The sequence below is a fragment of the Coenobita brevimanus genome, unplaced genomic scaffold (genome assembly GCF_032717465.1).
Source record: "Coenobita brevimanus isolate Jiangsu-jjx unplaced genomic scaffold, ASM3271746v2 jjx.HiC_scaffold_2846, whole genome shotgun sequence".
Classification (NCBI taxonomy): domain Eukaryota; kingdom Metazoa; phylum Arthropoda; class Malacostraca; order Decapoda; family Coenobitidae; genus Coenobita; species Coenobita brevimanus.
Window position 1 is genome coordinate 161,855 of NW_027643814.1, and position 11,561 is coordinate 173,415.

Consider the following 11,561-nt stretch of genomic DNA (forward strand, 5'->3'; position numbering starts at 1 on the left):
GTACTCATATAGGCTTTAGAGATTATAGTGAAGCCAAGTTACGTTCTACCAGCCCCACACATTAAGTCACACACCATCACCCTCTCACACCACACCATACCATACCACCCTCCCACACCGTATCACACCACACCATACCAATCTCTCACACTACACGACACGAAATCACACTCCCACACCACACAAAACCACCCTCCCACACCACACCACACCACAAAAAATCATCCTCCCACACCACACCACACATAACCACCCTCCCACACCACACCACACCACACAAAACCACCCTCCCACACCACACCAAACCACAAAAAATCCTCCTCCCACACCACACCACACCACACCACACCACACAAAATCACCCTCCCACACCACACCACACATAACCACCCTCCCACACCACACCACACCACACCTCACCACACAACCCTCCCCACACCACACCACACAACCCCCCCACCACACCACACCACACAACCCTCCCACCACCACACCACACCACACAACCCTCCCACCACCACACCACACCACACCACACCAAGGAGATTAACCTAAGGGGCCTGAAGCTCCCGCATCTAGTAATTCTGAGCTTGTTTCCAGGTAACTCCACACACACACACCTCAGGTCACGTCTTTCACAGAAGAGATAACAGAAGGACAGCGAGCGTAACTGAATGGCAAGCCAGAGATGGAGTGAGAAGAAGAGGTGCACAGAGAACAAGATGGAGAGATCATATGATGCAGATCTACCGAGCAAGGACGGAACAGGCTAACAATCAATGGATCAGAGTGGAGAAAGGTGAGAGGGTCCTTATCATGCAGTGGTGTGTCACAGGCTGATGGTGATGATATTGATGGTGATAATGATGTTGATGCTGATGGTGGTGATGCTTTAACATCTCAACGTATGAGGTTACAGAATGCACAGTGAGGCTGCATAGCCAGGAAATGGAAGAATATGAGTGCATTTAAGTATTTATGTAATGTGATGAATAAGGATGGAAGATTAGAGGATGAAGTGACTGGAATGATGCGTCAGGGAAGGAGGGTTGCTTGTTCTCTAAAAAGCAGTGATTAGGAAGAGGGAACTGAGGATGAAAGTATGAAAAAAAAGGGCACTGCATGCTGTGATTCCCACTTTAAAGTATGGAAGTGAAGCTTGGATCTTGTTGAAAGGACACAAGTCAAGAGTGAGAGCGGTGGAAATGAGCTACTTGAGAGGAGCATGTGGAGTTTCATAGAGAGACAGACAGACAAATGGGCAGATGAAGGAGCGTTGTGATGCTGATGTGGATGAGACTGAAAGCGTTAAGAGAAACACTTCGAGATGGTTTGGCCATGTGGAGAGGATGGCGAATAAGAAAATGACTAGAAGAGTGCACATGAGTTAGCTGGAAGGATAGAGGGGGATGGGGAGACCGACGATGAGATGGAGGGAAAGAGTAGAAACATATGAGTGGGATACTTGAGCTAAATGGTAGAGGACAGTACATCATGGAGGCGATTTGCTTGTGGCAACCCCTTACGGGATTAAGGCGTCTGGCTATAGATAAACAGATATAGATAAATAGATCGATAGGTAGGAGTTGATGATAATATGATAATGATGATGATGATGATGATGATGATGAGAATGGTAATGATAATGAGAATGACGGTGTAAATAATGATGATGATGATGATGATGGTGGTAATGAGGACGACAACTACGATGATGATGATGATGATGATGATTATAATGATGATGATATTGATGATGATTTTTGTCGGCAGGTGGAAGGACGAAACAGCAGGAACTCTACCATCGGTCCAAGCATCCACGATTCCACATCCACCCATCCATCCATCCATCCATCCATCCATCCATCCATCTCGCTTGATGTTAAAAGCTAAGTCTATTTAACTTAAGTAGTACCAATTGCTTCTTCATAAGCTTTCCAGCTGTCTGAACAGATCTGCAGTAGCTTTTAACTTCTAAAATAACTCGGTTCTGGTGCTCAGTTTGGTACTTTTATTTTCCTTTTATCAGAACTGGCGCGGCAAATTTTGAGAAAAGTCCCTCAAGTAACTCCTGTTATTTTTTTACTAGGTTTCTAATGATGTCCATAGATCCGTTGTTGCTTTAATAGTTTCCTAGACAACACAGTCTTGGCGCTGTTCTCTGCCACCCTATTATACCATGTCATATAGTGTTCTCGCTCGCTTGCTCTGTACGCTCGCTCGCTTGAACAATAAATCACTGAAGAAAAGGTGGTATAAAGCCCCCTAAGCCGCCACAGTATTATAACCCTCGGTATGCAGTTCGTTCCCTGCGGCCTTGTAACTCTATGTACCCGAAGCGCTTACAAAATAACTCGAAATAATTTTCCTTTCGTAACTATACTCGTTTCACTCTTACTTGGCCTGAGTTGTTGTTGTTGTTCTTGTTACATCTTAGGCTCCTCTGGATGTGAACCCTGTGTTATGTTGAAGGACTGTCTGTGTTGTGGTGGTGTGGTGCAGGAAGTGAGTGGGTGTGCTGTGGTGTGGGGGTGCCACTTTGCAGTATGAGCACAGGGGATTGTATGTGTGTTATATTTTGTGTTAGTATTGTAGCAGGGAAGGTTGGTGTACTCGTGTCTCTGGGTTCGGTAGTGTCTGAAGGGTGTATGTCTGGTGGTGGCACATGAAGGATGCTGTTTGGCAGAAAGTTTTGGCTGGCTGGGGTGTCTGTGTGTTTATGTATGTGTTTGGTATAGAAAGTTTTGGCTGGCTGGGGTGTGTGTGTGTTTATGTATGTGTTTGGTATAGAAAGTTTTGGCTGGCTGGGGTGTCTGTGTGTTTATGTATGTGTTTGGTATAGAAAGTTTTGGCTGGCTGGGGTGTCTGTGTGTTTATGTATGTGTTTGGCAGAAAGTTTTGGCTGGCTGGGGTGTTTGTGAGTTTGTGTATGTGTCTGGGAAGTGTAGAGTCGGGTGGAGGAGGGGATATGTTGCAAAGATACTCTGTGTAGTGTTGGGCGGTTGTTCGATTTTGTTTGTGGAGAGGATGATGCAACATAAGGTTACAAAGGTGGGACGGATCTTGAGCTGAAGTGATGAACTGTGTGCCTCTCATATTCACTTGGTCTCTGACTGAAATTAGTTATGTTTCTTGGTGTAGGCTGTCAGTACTTGTGGTCTTAGTGTCTTCTGCTATCAAGGTATTGTTTTCTGTTCTTTAAAGCTCCTTCGTGTTTGTGTTGGATATGATTACGGCTCAGCTTGTGCGGCAGTAATTCACGGTTGTTTTAATGTATTACTTATAAGTGGAGGATGGAGTTGGGATGTATATGAGAGAGGGTGTGTGTGAATTAGGGGGAGTGATGCATAATGACAGGGGACAGGGTGGCATAGAGGCGACTTGTTTGTGGCCACCTCTTACGGGATTAAGTCGTCTGGCTATAGATAGATGGATAGACAGATAGCTTATAAATAGTTTCCATACGGTTTGCCGAGTAGTAGCGATAGTTATCACTAGAATATGATGGTAGTCACGAATGAGTGCCGTGGAAAGGATGTTGGGCTGTAGTATTGGCTGTTTCTGCTACTGATCTGCGTGACATTCTCATATGCTTTAAATGAAACTCTGTGTCAAGTTAAAGTGAAAGGCGTGTATGTTTGTGTAGGAGGAACGAGAGACAAGGAGGTATTCTGTGGCCTGTTTTCTTTGTGCTTCCTACAAGACACAGTAATAGTTATGACGGGGCATTGATGGCAAGTTTGTGGGTCAGCACACACTTACGGCCTCTCATTATACAAGGTGGTCCATATATTACGCCACCCAGTTCTTGTGTGTTGCGGGCACGGCTCAGTGAACATTACCAGTGTCTACCCTGCATCATTATCTACTTCCCACAACCCTCTTCAGGCTTAGCTTTATAATATAGGCTTTAATTTAGGTCCATTGATTGCATGGTGGAGAATTCCCATAACCTTTTTTATGCTTAGCTGTATATCATTGTATTGTATAATCTTTTATGTCCACTGATCACACGGCTGAGCAGTAATTTGGTGAAGCGATCAGAATGTCTTAGCTCATCACAAAAGCCGTCCCCACAACACACAAGACTGCAGAGCGCAATATACTTATCACCTATATTAAGTCAAAGCCACAGTTAAAAAGGTAATGAAACAAGACAGAAAATTTAAGTTTTCATTATTAATACTTCAGTACAAAATACATTAACAGAGACAGCAATATAAAATATGCATTCAAAAGTAGCATTTGTCCACAGAACATCCTGGACTTGCAAGGCAGATCACACCATCACCACCAGGCTTCTCTCGGCAGGTCAGGGCAGATCACCAGCAGCAGCAGCAAGTAATCTCACGGCTGGGGAAGACACGACACCCTGCCGCCGCCGCCGCCGCCACCACCACCACACCACCAGGCATCTCAGAGTAGGGGAAGACACCACACCACCGTCAGGCTTCTCACGGCAGGGCAGACCAAACTTCAGCAGGGTATGACCAGTGTGGCAAGGAAGCAGCAACAAGGCAGCAGACTCCAGCACGACCTGTGGACCAGATGTGTATTAGTTCAAATCAGTGTTAGCTTTAGTTATTTAATCTTCTATCTATCTCTATCTATTGCCAGACGCCTCAATCCCGTTTGGGGTGGCCACAAACAAATCGCCTCCAAGTCGCCCTGTCCCCCGCCATTTCACTGCCCTGCTCCCAACTCACACCCCCTCTCTCATATACCTCTCCACCCCATCCCTCCATCTCATCCTCGGCCTCCCCTCCCTCTTCCCCCTCCACCTCACTCACATACATTCTCTTCGTCAGTCTTTCACCCTCCATCCTCTCCACATGGCCAAACCACCTCAGTGTGTTCTCCTAACGCTTCCTATCACATCCACATCCACACCACAACGCTCCTTTATATCCTCATTCGTCAGCCTGTCTCTCCATGTGACTCCACAGGCTCCTCTTAAATAACTCATTTCCACTGCTCTCACTCTTGACTTGTGTCCTTCCAACAACGTCCAAGCTTCACTTGCATACGTTAGAGTTGGTATCACAATACTGTCATGTAGTAACTTTTTCACTTCCATGCTCACTTCCCTGTTTCTTATCACTGCTTTCAAAGAACCAGCAACCTTTCTTCCCTGCTGTACCCTTTCAAGCACTTCACCCTCCAAACCTCCATCCTTACTCATCACACTACCCAAGTACTTAAACGTACTCACATTTTCCAATTCCTCACCATCCAACCTCGCTGTACATTCACTGACTTCACCTCTCTCAAAGACCATCACTTTACTCTTCCCTACATTCACCTTTAGATTCCGTTTCTTACACACTCTCCCAAACTCATCCACCAAGCCTTGCAGCTCTCCTTCGTCTTCACTCAACAACACAGTATCATTTGCAAACAACAGTACAGGGAGTTTCCAAACACTACCCTCTCTCACCAGGGCCACTCCAACATCCACTACCCTACCTTGTACCTCTTTTATTACCCCATCCATGTACAGATTGAACAACCATGGAGACATGACACATCCCTGTTTCAACCCAACCTTCAAAGCGTGGACTCATTAGACTGCTCAGATTCTGTTGGGAATGGCACACAGTTAGGGAATTATATCACCAATATTTTATCCAAATTTCCCATACAGGGTGTTGCATGAAATGTTTGACAAACTTCAGAAAGTTGTTCTTGGGGCAATTTTGAGTTAAGAATTGCTGCATCAACCTGGGCTAATTTCTCGTCTATTATGCTCAGGTTCTGTAGGGAATGGCAGCAGATTAGAGACTGGTATCGCAAAATTTTATCCCCTGCCACCACCACCAGGCCGTTTATTTTTAAATCCCCTTGTAAAACTGTAGAGATATATCGGCAGGACAGTAAATAGTGATCCTACTCTGGTACTCTGTATGGAATTTCAGAGAGAGAGATGATGATGCCACTGATTCATGGGGTTATCTTTAATTTAACAAGAAACACTTTACTTACCTCTCTATTCAGTTTGCACGAAAATTAATGTTTAAAAGACTGATAATATATTCACGAAATTTTCTTCTTAAAATTTAATAAGTAAATGTTTAATTTGAAGTGTGACGTCACTGGTGCATTATGGGAGCAACGTTGAGAGATGCTGGAGGTGAGTGAAGATTTTATTCTTTACGGTGTTAGTCTACTTCTTATTATGGTAATTCTTATGCCCATGTGTTTATCAGTGTTTGCTGTCATTATCGAGAGGTGTAGTCGGCTGATGTAAGTTGTAATTATTAGCTATAAGGATGATATACGGCGGTGTGTATCTCCAGGTGACCAAGATGTCCCTTTAAACTGGAGTAAGCAGTGCTACTTAAATCCCCTGATATTCACACCATCTGTTTAGGTTTTAAGGTCGAATGTGATCCTGTACATGGGCAGGCATAGTAGGTTAATTGGCTGGAAAAAATGAGGGGATGTGTGTAAAAACTGTAATGGGTAGTTTGTTTACATCGGGGATATAAACTCCGCGAGTCCCTTTAACTCTTGCAATCCCGGTGATGCCCTTTTCAGTTTATTCATAGTGCCAGAAGGCAATTTTATTCAACTTATGCAAAGTCTCTGCTATTGCAGGAGTTCAGTGAGGCTGTGCCTAACCCCTACACTTCCAGAAGTCTATACAAAGCTAAATATAATCATGTGATGGCATGAAAAAAAGAAAAAAAAAATCCCTGCTCTGTGAGTTAAACTAGTGAAGACTGAAGGTATTAACATGTGTAGGAGAGACACTGGATAAAGCCTGATTGGAGATATAGTATATTGAACTGGAAGGACTGCATACCTTACATCCTTCATTAACCATTGCTGCTACCTTTAAATAAGAATTATCATACTGAAGGTAATTACTAGCAGCCTTCATTAACATATTACTGTACTGTAATTAGGAGAGAGGTTTCATAAGTTGATTGGAAGTCAGGAGACAGCAGGAATATACCATTACTGTTGAGGGGGATGAATTTGTGTGTAGGCTATGATATAGGAAGCATATCTCAGAATATGGATGTACAAGGTTAATCATATCTTGTATAGTACTTACACTTTCAGATTTGATAGCTTTTCCTTTTGTAATCTTTACTGAATGATGCAATCAGTTCATGATTACACATTATATAATCTCAGACTTCATCTGTGTCATTGTAGTTGGCTCACCTTGACAAATTTTAGTCCTTCTGCTGCTTAGTTCCTGTATCTAAGTGGCAGAATAAGACAGTATTATGGTTTTGCATCCTCCCCATAGATCTTCATTGTGATTTGCATGATAATCTAGTCTTTATCTCTAGAAACAGCTCAGCATTCAAGGTGGAGAGATGCCAGGTTTTTGTCAGTTTAGGGTGGACATGTAGTCTATATGGTTTGTCTTTATTGTTTTATGTATTCATTATTATTATTATTTTTTACTGTGGATCAAATTTAGCGATTCATCTCTTCCGTTTATAAATCGGTACAACAGATAGGCTTTCATTCTCAGTTCTCACAGAAGGTATGACCAATGAGTACTGTACTGTCTTCCTGTGCAGTGTATATTTTGTCATTTGTACTCTCATTATAAGTTTCATTAAAGAATTTGTATCATATGTTTAGTTTCTGTGTCACTCAGTGTGTTAAGTTTATGTAATATATGGTTAATCGTTTAAGTCCTGCCGTTGGATAGCAGTCTAAGTTGCAGTTTTTACTTTCTCCCTTTATATAAGTAGCAACTGCTCTATATTCTTTCCATAGCACTTGTTCATGATTAGCATTAAACTGCAGGCTTAGGTATTCCAAGTAGCTCAGGAAATTTCGAAATATCTCCTCCTAAAGCGACATTAATAGGTACATGACAATTTAGTTTAGTCTGTGCATGATAGTTCAATTTCCCATTTTTTGTAACATGTAAAGAAATAAAATACAGTAGAAGTTTTAGCCGGTATTCTTATGGGGGCGCGGTAGCATGGTCAGTATGGTGCTGGCCTGCTGATCAGGAGGACCCGGGTTCAAGTCCCGGTGTGATAGAGGTTTCTTTAAAATGTGGCTGAGGGAAGTTTGCGTAGCAGGCTTTCCTTAAAACCACAAGGCCCCATACTTACACTTCAGCTCACACACACCAAGACACTTACACACACTACTACATACATACACACATCAAGACACACACATCAAGACACACACACACACACCAAGACACGTACATAGCCACAGCCACCTTCACACAGTAGACACACCACACACACAGAGGGTGGGACACAGACACACCACAGGCAGACAGAGAGGGACATATACAAAACACAGGGAGTGAGAGAGGAGGGGGTTTTATTAAAAAGTCCAATTTTGGTATACCTCCTGTGGCAAAATTGATATAGCCCCCCCTTTAATATTTTTTGGATATTTTCATTTAGTGCCCCCCAGGCCCCAGACCCACTCGGCTGAACCAAATTGTCTGGCGTCAGCTGGAACATGATATACCAGAGTTATGCCGGTCATGCGGGGGTTAATGGTGACAGTGTAGTAACTGTCAGGCTCCTATGACTCACTCAGCCGAACAAAATCGTCTGTCAGCTGGAATGGAATACTAGAGTTGTCCCAAGCACCAGAGGGTTAAGAATCTTAACCCCCTGAGTGATGCTCGGGACAACTCTAGTACCCCATTTCAGCTGACTCAGACGATTTTATTCGACTGAGTGAGTCATAGGAGCCTGACAGTGTCAATACCGTCACCATTAACCCCCTCACGACCGACATAACTCTAGCATCATGTTCCAGCTGACGCCAGACAATTTGGTTCAGCCGAGAGAGGATCCTAGGATCCTGAGAGACACTATAACATCACAAACAAAATACAAAATGCCTTCCCTCCATCTTGAACGTACTATAATTCATTTACATTAAGTAAGCTCGTATTTTCGTATTTTTGCAGCTTATTTCATGTATCTTAGTTAAAAGAAAAAATACTACGAGCTCTGTATCTTTTCATAGCCCTTCTTCGTGACTAGCATCGTATTCTAGTTATCTATAGTTACAACTAAGCATTCAAGATGGAGGGATCACAACTTTAAGCAATTACAGTAAACAAACAAACAAAAAGCAAGTGTCGTCCTCTTGACCTCTCGTCTTCGCAGGAATGCAGCGGTGGCGCCATCTTGTGCGTGGAATGCGTGAAGTGCAGGCTCTTGAGTGGAAGGAGCACGGAGCCACGGGAGACTTAATAATATTCGCTAGTCAGCCAGTCTAGAAGCCTGGGACATTTGCCTGAAATAATAATAATAATAATAATAATAATAATAATAATAGAAATAACAACAAAACCAGTCATATACATAATTCAATATCTTAGTCACTCGATCTGTCCATTCCGCCCCTTCAGTACGAGGACGCATTTCTGTAAGCTATTTTTTCTAACATGGGAGGTTCGATACGTTTGATTGAGCCTATCCATAAGACTCCTAAAGCTGAGTAAATGCCTCTGAAAGTTGCAAAATATAAAATATAAAACGTCTATATGATATAAAAACCTTTGTTCACCTCCGGGACTCGATCTGTGGCGCCTAGAACAAGTGCTGACGTCATGTTTACACTTTGCTACCTTTAGACGATTTCCTGGAGCTTAAAGAAACCCTCTCGGGATGATGGGACAGACACAATAACCCCTTCAGACAGAGAATGACTTAGTTACTTTGTTCTAGGTAACCGGACGATTTTATTCAGCTTAGGAGATCCCCTCGTAGTGAAGGGGTTGATGGTGACTGTATCTAACCCCTCCAGTACGAAATTTCTCTCCAGAGTTGAAGAAAATCGTCTGGAGGAAGAAAGATGAAAATGGAAAAAAGTGTTAATGTGGCGCGGTGTTGCTCCCGTAGTAGGGAAAAGCTACACGTACGATAGCAGGGGCTCTTTTCCCTGGTACGTACTCTGGCCGTAGCCGGGAGCTGATCTTTCCGACCAGAAGCAACTGAAGGGCGTACAAGGCCGCTCCTTCCCCGCCACGTATAGAGACTGTCGGCGCGGTGTTGCTCCTGTAGGGGAGAACAGCAGGAGAGGGATGCACTGGGGCAACTCTCTCTCTGGGGTGTACTAAGGCCGGAGCCTTGGGTCGCCTTACCCTCGTACACTTTATTAGGCCGTAGCCTTGGGCCTCCTGCCCTTGGGTCTCCTGCCCTAGAGGGTGTAACAATTGCCGTCAATACCCCTTTTCTGACGATGGTTGTCCCGCCCGCAAGGTAGTTGCCTTTCCCTGGTCACCTGGTGTTGCAACAGTTGCGGGGAACAGGGGCCCAGGACTGTGACCCTCTTGATCGGGGTCACTAACCCCACCGTTGTGTCCTCCTGGGGTGGTGGTGCGGTGGCGGCCCGGTGGTGGGGTGGGGTTTGGTGTGGTGGGAGGTCCGGCGGCGGGCACGGCCAAGGCGGGCATTTTAGGTAGGGTAGGGATGGGTCGGTTATGGCAGGGTAGAATAGAGGTGGGTCGATTAGGGCAGGCGAGGGTAAGCATGGGTAGTTATGGTTGCGTTGGGGAGGGTAGGATAGGTTATGGCAGGGTAAGATAGGGCTGGGTGGTGGTGGACTGGGTAGGGTAGGGCTGGGTAGGGTAGTGTAGGGCTCGGTAGGGTAGGGTAGGTTTGGAATCAGGGTAGTGTAGGACAGAAGAGAGGTGGGTACAAACTGCCGTTTAGTTCCGTCATATCCAACGCCTATTTCACTCAGTTATACTACACTGTCTCATCAAATTTGGGGCGATCTTCTCTACGATTTTTGTTCTTCTCCGCTTAGTTCAGTCCTTTAGTTCATTCATGACCCTTGGCTTTCCTTTTTATTTTTATTTTTTTTATGTGGTGGAGCGCAGGTGCACGAGGCTTGACCACCATTAGTCCAGAATATTTAAGGGTAGGCCACCAAGCTACGCCCTGGTAACGTCTACACGTCAAAACATCTGTCCACCTCTGGGACTTGAACTGCGGAGCGCTGGACGCAGAGCTCCCGGTCTGCGGATGTCACTTTTACACTTTGCTAGCTTCTGACGATATCCTACAGCTTCAGAAAACCCTCTTAGGATGACGGGACAGAATCATTTAACCCTTCAGACCAAGAACGATTTATTTACTTTGTCCTAGCTGACCGCACGATTTTATTCAACTTAGGAGATCCCCTGACAGAGAAGGGGTTGATGCTGGCTGTATCTAACCCTTCAAATTCAAAATTCCTCTCCAGAGCTGAAGAAAATCGTCTGGAGAAAGAATGAAGAAAACTGAAGAAAGTGTTAGAGTGAAAAATGAGTTAGATAAGATTGGTTTGGTTAGGGCAGGGTAGGGTTGGGTCGGTTATGCCAGGGTGGGGTAGGGTTGGGTCGGTTTTGGCAGGGTGAGGTAGGACTGGGATAGTTTTGGCAGGGTGGGGTAGGACTTGGATGGTTTTTGCAGGGTGGGGTAGGATTGGGTCGGTTATGGCAGGGTGGGGTAGGGATGGGTCGGTCTTGGCAGGGTGGGGTAGGGACGGGTCGGTCTTGGCAGGGTGGGGTAGGGACGGGTCGGTCTTGGCAGGGTGGGGTAGGAATGGGTCGGTCTTGG